An 8,699-nucleotide genomic window follows, 5' to 3' on the forward strand; every position below is an offset into this window, starting at 1 on the left:
CTGTGCTCCGCAACGGGAGAGGCCACAACAGTGAGAGGCCCGCGTACCACACACACACACACAAAAAGCTTTCCCCCTAGCTTTAATGAGGTATGATTGACAAATAAACATTGTATATACTTAAGGTCTAAGGCCTGATGTTTTGATACCCTCTTTTCTGAAAGATTTTTTCAAATCTTCTGCCCATTTAAATTTTTTTTTTCAGTTGTGGTAAAATATACACACCATAAAATTTACAATCTTAACCATATTTAACTATACAGTTCAGTCTTTTGCCTGTTTTAAAAACTGGATCATTTTTCTTCTTAATATTGAGTTGTAGGAGTTATTTATATAATCTGGATACCAGTCCTTTTTTCAGATATATGTATATATTATGAATATTTTCTCCTAGTCTGTGGTTTGTCTTTTTATTTTCTTAACAATGGCTTTTGAAGACCAGAAGCTTTCTTTCTTTCTTTCTTTTTTTAAAAATAATTTTTATTGGAGTCTAGTTGATTTACAATGTTGTGTTAGTTTCAGGTATACGGCAAAGTGAATCAGTTATACATATACGTATAACCACTCTTTTTTAAAATTTTATTTATTTATTTATTTATTTTGGCTGCAGCATGCGGCTTGTGGGATTTTAGTTCCCCAACCAGGGATTGAACCCGAGCCCTTGGTAGTGAGACTTCAGAGTCCTAACCACTGGACCGCCAGGGAATTCTCTATCCACTCTTTTTTTAGATTCTTTCCCATATAGGTCATTACAGAGTATTGAGTAGAGTTCCCTGTGCTATACAGTAGGTCCTTATTAGTTATCTATTTTATATGTAGGAGTGTGTATCTCAATCCCAATCTCCCAGAAGTTCTCTTTCTTTTTGTTTTTAAACACAAAGATATAATTTTATTCATGCAAGAATATGAATACTGTTCAACATGTAGGGCTTTTTTCTGCCTGTTTAAGTTGAATTTCAATCTGAACATCTAATATTGACAAGCATCAAGCTATTTTAATCAGGTTACGTTTTACGTTTATAAAAGTGGCACAAATGTCTCTGAATACCACTCCAGAGATACTAATACACAAGGCAAACAACTACCCAATTCCTCTTTAGCCTCATATCACAAAACAATGCAAAGACAGATGGAATAACATTCCCTGCGCTCTAGGGAAGGCACAATACAGGAATAGGGTAAGAGGGTTTCTGGGTCCCTGCCACTGTTTCACATGCTTCTTTCATCTTCTGTCTTCCTTCCCCGGGCACGACGGGGCTCCTTTGATGGAAGGCAAGATGGCTGCTATCCCCAGAAGTTTTCAATTAATTAATTTATTAATAGACTAATTTGTTAATTTTTTAAATGACCTGTGCTTTTTGTGTCCTAAGAAATCTTTGCTTAGCCCAAGCTTACGAGAATATCCTCTTACGTTTTCCTTTAGAAGATTTTTTAGTACACACCCTCCACCCCCCGCATGGATTGTGGGATCTTAGTTCCTGGACCAGGGATAGAGCCTGTGCCCCCTGCAGTGGAAGCGCAGAGTCCTAACCACTGGGCCACCAGGGGATTCCCATTTTTTTAGTTTTTTGGTTTTTTTTTTTAACATCTTTATTGGAGTATAATTGCTTTACAATGGTGTGTTAGTTTCCGCTGTATAACAAAGTGAATCAGCTGTACATATACATATATCCCCAAATCTCTGAGTAATATTCCATTGTATATATGTGCCACATCTTCATTATCCAGTCATCTGTCGATGGACACTTAGGTTGCTTCCATGTCCTGGCTATTGTAAATAGAACTGCAATGAACATTGTGAATTCTTTTAGTTTTAACTTTTACACTTATGTCTATGATCGACTTCAAATTAAATTTTGTGTGTGGTATAAGGATTGAGATTCTTTTTGTTTCAAATGAATATCTAGTTCTTCCAGCATCATTTGTTGAAAAGACTACTCTTTCTGCATTGAATTAACTTTGTTGAAAATTAATAGATCCCACATCAGTGGCTCTACTTCTGGGCTCTTTTTTCTCTTCCACTGACCTGTAGTGTTATCCTTACACCAGCATCACACTTTCTTGGTACTGTTGCTTTATAGATAGACTTGAAATCAGGTAGCATAAGTCTTCCAACTTCATTCATCCTTTAAAAGAAAATTGTTTTGGCTTGCTCATTAAAAAATATTTTGATCAGTGTCATAAAGGATGAGGAAAAATAGATAACCAACAAAGACCTACTGTATAGCACAGGGAACTATGCTCAATATTTTTGTTTGTTTGTTTTTGCATTACGCGGGCCTCTCACTGTTGTGGCCTCTCCAGTTGCGGAGCACAGGCTCCGGACGCACAGGCTCAGCGGTCAGGGCTCACGGGCCTAACCGCTCCGCGGCATGTGGGATCTTCCTGGACTGGGGCACGAACCCGTGTCCCCTGCATTGGCAGGCGGACTCTCAACCACTGCGCCACCAGGGAAGCCCCTCAATATTTTATAATAACCTATAAGGGAAAAGAATCTGGAAAATATATATATATGTAAACATATATGAATCACTGTGCTACACATATCTGAATCACTGTGCTGTACACCTGAAACTAACACGATATTGTAAATCAACTATACTTCAATTAAAAAAAATTCAAGAAAAAAATTCCAAGGAATTCTCTGGCAGTCCAGTGGTTAGGACTCCATGTTTTCACTGCCAAGGGCCCAGGTTCAGTTCCTGGTTAGGGAACTGAGATCCCACAAGCCGCTCAGCGTGGAAAAAAAAAAAAAAAATGAGGAAAGCTTACAGATTGAAGTAGACGAAGGAGAAATAACAACTAAATGCAATGTGGGATCGTGGATCAGCTCCTGGAAGCAAAAAGGGACGTTAGTGGGAAATTCATATTAAAGTAAGGTCTGTAGTTTAATGAATAATATTGTACCAATGTTAACTTCCTATTCTCGATTATATAGATATTAATATTAAAGGAAGCAAGGTGAAGGATATCATAAAACTCTTTATTCTTGTAACTTTTCTCTAAGTCTAAAATTAGTTCAGAATTAAAAATTGTACAAATATTGATTGTAACAAATGTACCACTCTGGTGCTGGATTTGATAGTGGGGGAAGCTGAGAGGAGAGGGGCAGGGGGTACATGAGAACTCTCTGTACTTTCTGCTCAATTTTGCTATCCACCTAAAACTGCTCTACAAAACAAGGTCTACTTAAAAATGAAAAAAGAGAAAAAAAGGCACACATGAAAAAGAATGAAATAAGAAAAAAACTTGATGTTTTTTTTTTGCATATATTTCCCCTTAATTTAAAAAATTGTGGTAAAATACACACAACACAAAATTTACTAGCTCAACCATTTTTAAGAGTATAGTTCGATGGTATTAAGTATATTCATATTGTTGTGCATCCATCACCACCATCCAGAACTCTTTTCATCTTACAAAACTGAAACTTTATACCCATTAAACAATAACTTCCCATTTGCCCCTCCAACCAGCCACTGAAAACTACCGTCTACTTTCTGTCTATGTTTTTGACTACACTAAGTGCCTCATATAAGTGGAATCATATGTGTTTGTCTCCTGTGGCTGGTTTATTTTCACTTAGCATAATGTCCTCAAGGTTTATGCACACACAAAAAAGGGCGCAAATAAAAAGAATGAGACAGAAGAAAAAAAGTTGATGTCTTTTAAGTCTCTTTTAATCTATAGGTTCTCCCTCTGTATTAGTTTTTCTATGCTGTGTAACAAATTATCACAAATTTAGTGGGTTAAAACAACACACACATAAGGAATTCCCTGGTGGTCCAGTGGTTAAGATTCCTTGCTTTCACTGCCAAGGGCCTGGGTTCAATTCCTGGTCGAGGAACTAAGATCCTGCAAGCTGTGAGGCACAGCCAAAAAAAAAGAGAAAGAAACAAAAAAACCACACATATATTATCTCTCAGCTTCCATGGGTCAAAAGCCTGGGCACCACTGAGCTGGGTCCTCCTCTCAGGGGCTTACAGGCTGCAGTTAAGGTGTTGGTCAGGCTGCATTCTCATCTGGAGACTCAACTAGGGAAGAATCCACTTCTAAGTTCATTCTGGCTGTTGGCAGCACTCATTTCCTTGCAACTGCAAAACTGTGGGCTCCAGATGCTTCCCAGTGATTGCTGGAGATGGTCCTTAAGTTCTAGAAGCTGCCCCAAATTTCTTGTCATGTGGCCCTCTCCATAGGCTGTTCATAGCCTGGATGTTTTCTTATTTAAGACTAATAGGGGAGGACTTCCCTGGTGGTCCAGTGGTTAAGACTCCGTGCTTCCACTGCAGGATCCCTAGTCAGGGAAGTTCCGCATGCTGCGTGGTAACGCCAAAAAAAAAAAAAAGAAAAAAGAAAAAAAAAAAGAAACAGGGGAGTCTCCCCTTCCAGTCTGTTAAGATGTAGTCATATAACAAAACATGCTTATGGGGGTGCCACCCTCTCACCTTTGCCATAGTCTATTGGTTAAGGGCAAGTTGCAGGTTGTACCCACACTCAAGAGGAAGGGATTATACAAGGGCACAACTCATTGGGGGAGTCAGTTAGGGTATGTTGGGCATACTCTCCATGCCCTCCCCTTTTTTTCCTTTACAATTAATTTGTTGGAGTATCTGGGTTGTTTGACCTGTAGAGTTTCCCTTGGTCTAGATTTTGCTGATTGCACACACAGTGCAGTTCAACATGCTCCTCTGTCACCTGCATTTCTGGCAAACGGGCAGCTGGACCCCGAGGACTGATCAGACTCAGGTTGGATACTTTTGGCAACATTTCAGGTGGTGACGTGGTCTTCCCTTGGTAGGCACATGGTGTCTGGCTGTCTCTCTTTTTGTGATGTTAGCAGCCATTGATGTTCAATGCCTACACCAGTTAATTCACAGAGGGTAACAAAATGATGATGTCCTAATTCTATTATTTCATTTACTGGTTGCAATACTTTTATAAAGAGATGCTTCCCCTCATCTATTATTTGGTTACCCAGTGGCATAAGTCATATTGGGAAGGCAGGATAAATGCTTGATTCATTTCTTTTTTTAAAAAATTAATTTATTAATTTATTTATTTTTTGGCTGTATTGGGTCTTTGTTGCTGCATGCAAGCTTTTCTCTAGTTGTGGTGAGCGGGGGCTACTCTTTGTTGCAGTGCGTGGGCTTCTCATTGCGGTGGCTTCTCTTGTTGAGGAGCATGGGCTCTAGGCACATGGGCTTTGGTAGTTGTGGCATGCAGGCTCAGTAGTTATGGCTTGCGTCTAGAGCGCAGGGTCAGTAGTTGTGGTGCACGGCCTTAGTTGCTCCGTGGCATGCAGAATCTTCCCAGACCAGGGCTCGAACCCCTGTCCCCTGCATTGGCAGGCAGATTCTTAACCACTGAGCCACCAGGGAAGTCCTGATTCATTTCTTTTCTTTTCTTTACCTGTTTCCAAGATAATAAATTGCCTCCCTATCAAGATGACCAATTAATTTTTAATAGCATTATGAACCACAGATTTAAACATATTTGATTGATTTGAATCCATTGCAATTCTTATCCTTATTAGAGCTCACATGGGCCAGTGGGAGCCTCTTCTTCAAACTGGCTTCTGAGTCCTTTTGACGTCCTATTAGTCTTCGAGAGTTTCCTGCTAGCTGTGACATCAAGGTGGTCCAGCCTAATCTTGTATTTTGTACCTTCCCGCTCCAGACTTGAAAAAGGCATTTCTCTAAGAAGCCCTGACTTCTTTTTTATTTTGTAATTTCTTTTTTCTTTTTTTTCTTTTCTTTTCTTTTCTCTCCCTTTCTTTTTTTTTTTTCTCCTGACTTCTTTTCATAGGAAATGGTATTTCAAGACCACATTTTGGGCTATAGTGATGCTCATTGCTGTTGGGTTGATCACTGTGTCTAGCTTTCTGGCAGGCAGAACTAGGAAATGTATACAGTTCCTTGTGAGCTCATCTGATATGAGGAAGAAAAGGGGTGTTGGAGCTGAGAGGCAATAAATTCATCACTGGCACATCCACTTTTTTCTGGCTCTTCTCTTTCTTTCATTTCTGTTGTCCCTATTCTGTAGCTCAATTTTATTTTATTTTATTTATTTTTATTTATTTATTTTTGCGGTATGCGGGCCTCTCACTGTTGTGGTCTCTCCCGTTGCGGAGCACAGGCTCCAGACGCGTAGGCCCAGCGGCATGGCTCATGGGCCCAGCTGCTCCACGGCATGTGGGATCCTCCCGGACCGGGGCACGAACCCATGTCCCCTACATCGGCAGGCGAACTCTCAACCACTGCGCCACCAGGGAAGCCCTTGTAGCTCAATTTTATTCCACAAGCAGCAGTTTCTCTCCGGTGTGGGGTTCTGTCCTCACAGGACAGGGAGCCTTGGGGCTGTTTCAGAAGTTAATAGCACCTCGACCGCTCAGCGCCTTCAAGTCCCTTGCTCTGAGCCACACTCCAGCGTCAGCTGTTCTTCTCAAACTGGCCACGGTGCTTTACCAGGAATATCTGTTGCTTATTTTGGGGTTCTCCTGTTTCCAGGTCACCAGATGCTGCACCATACCCCCTTGCTTCCTTCTGTTTCTTCCCCCACAGATGCAAGTCTTGTAGCTGTCCCTGCTTTGTCCTCACCCTTGTATTTTATTTTATTTTATTTTGCAGTACGCAGGCCTCTCACTGTTGTGGCCTCTCCCGTTGCGGAGCACAGGCTCCGGACGCGCAGGCTCGGCGGCCATGGCTCATGGGCCTAGCTGCTCCACGGCATGTGGGATCCTCCCAGACTGGGGCACGAACCCGTGTCCCCTGCATCGGCAGGCGGACTCTCAACCACTGCGCCACCAGGGAAGCCCCTCACCCTTGTATTTTAAGCTTCATGGAGATAGCTTGACACCCATTGTGTTGTGAACCTTGTCTGTGGTTTTTGGTCACAGCTCCCTTGGCTGGTGTCTGGGGCTAGGCTGGAAGGTCCAGAAGGCCTCACTTGGCATTTCCACCACGTGGCCTCTCTTTCCCCACGTGGTGGCTGGGCATGGTGGTGGCTTCCCAGAGACAGAGCACAGAAGCAGAAGCCGCTAGGTATCCGAGAAAGGTCACTCTCATTCCATTCGGTTGATCAAAGCAAGTCACAAGACCCGCCCAGAACCGGAGCCCAAGCTGACGCCCTTAGGAGACTGGGACCAAAGGAGGCCTGCACCAGCCACTAAGGGGTGGGGTGGGGAGGGAGGGATGGGTGGCCGCCAGTCCCAGAAGGAAATTCCAGTGTTCACCTCCGCCCGGTATGTAGTTTCCACCTGGGGCTCTGGGTCACAGGGGGTGGGTGGGGCCCTCCTCACGCAGGGCCAGCGCTGTGCAAAGGAAAGGAATTAACTTTCAACTTTCCTCTCCACGCCTGTCACTTACAGGCCCTCGAGGGCTGGCAGGACATATGGCCCTGCCGGTGGTAAATCAAGCCGGGAGGCCGGCCGGGGAGAGCCAGATGGAGCAGGAGGAAGACACAGAACAACCCCGTGGCTAGGCGGCGTGGCAGCTCTGCGGTCCCGGTTCACCGGCCTTGGAGTATCCTGGCTGGGCTCCCTCCCTCGTCCACACCGCCTAGCAGAATAGCTCCTTGCGGTCTGCAGGGCCGGGGCAGCTGAAGGGGAAGGAAGATGATTTGACGACGTGTAAAGGCCACTCCAGCAGTCACTATTCTGTTCCTACCTCGCTGCTCCTCCGCGCGTGGGGCTGAGCCTACTGACTGAGTGTGGAGACAAGTCCGCCTGGAGCCCTGACATTGTGATGGACGAAAGGCAGGGCATTTTTCTCTCTGATGCCTCAGCGTTTTTCTGGGGCTGGCTGGGAGCGCCGGCAAGGCTGAGGCCATATGGCAGTTCCACGTTCTCATCAAGAGAAGTGGATTTTAGCAGACTGGAGAGCCGTTCCAGCTGTCTTTCTGTGCCTTCAAGGTGAAGATTTGACTTTCTGCCTCCGGGCAGATTCCACAGGCTATGCCTTTCATCCTTAAGAAGCAGAAACAGGGAGTTCCGCCTGCCAGAACTCCCCAGATATCTTTGCCTGCAGGCTCTTGTTGTCAGGAGGATCAGAGGGGGCAAAGATGAGCGCGGAGGAGCACCCTGAACTGTGAGAGCTCCGTGCTCCATGCTCACTTTGTGCGGCTTGTTCCCCCCAAACTCGGTGTCGCTGAGTTGTTTTGAACTCGGAAAAACCTTACAGCTCTGATTCTCGCTAGCCCAGGTGCCATCAGGGAATCACGTGGGGAGCTTTACAAAATGTCACCTTCCAAATCAAAACCACCATGAGATACCAATTGACACCGGTTAGGATGGTTAATATTTAAAAAAACAACTGGAAACAGAGTGTGGGTGAGGGTGTGGAGAAATGGGAACCCTGGTGCACTATTGGTGGTGTTGTAAAATGGGGCAGCCACTATGGAAAACAGTACGGAGGTTCCTCAAAAAAAAATTTTTTTTTAAAATAAATTTTATTTATTTATTTTTGGCTCTGTTGGGTGTTCGTTGTTGCACGCGGGCTTTCTCTATTTGCAGCGAGCAGGGGCTACTCTTCGTTGCAGTGCGCGGGCTTCTCATTGCGGTGGCTTCTCTCTTTGTGGAGCACTGGCTCTAGGTGTGCGGGCTTCAGTAGTTGCAGCACGCAGGCTCAGTAGTTGTGGCTCACGGGCTCTAGAGCACAGGCTCAGTAGTTGTGGGGCACTGGCTTAGTTGCTCCGCGGCATGT

The sequence above is a fragment of the Physeter macrocephalus genome, chromosome 18, assembly GCF_002837175.3.
Source record: "Physeter macrocephalus isolate SW-GA chromosome 18, ASM283717v5, whole genome shotgun sequence".
Taxonomy (NCBI): Eukaryota; Metazoa; Chordata; class Mammalia; order Artiodactyla; family Physeteridae; genus Physeter; species Physeter macrocephalus.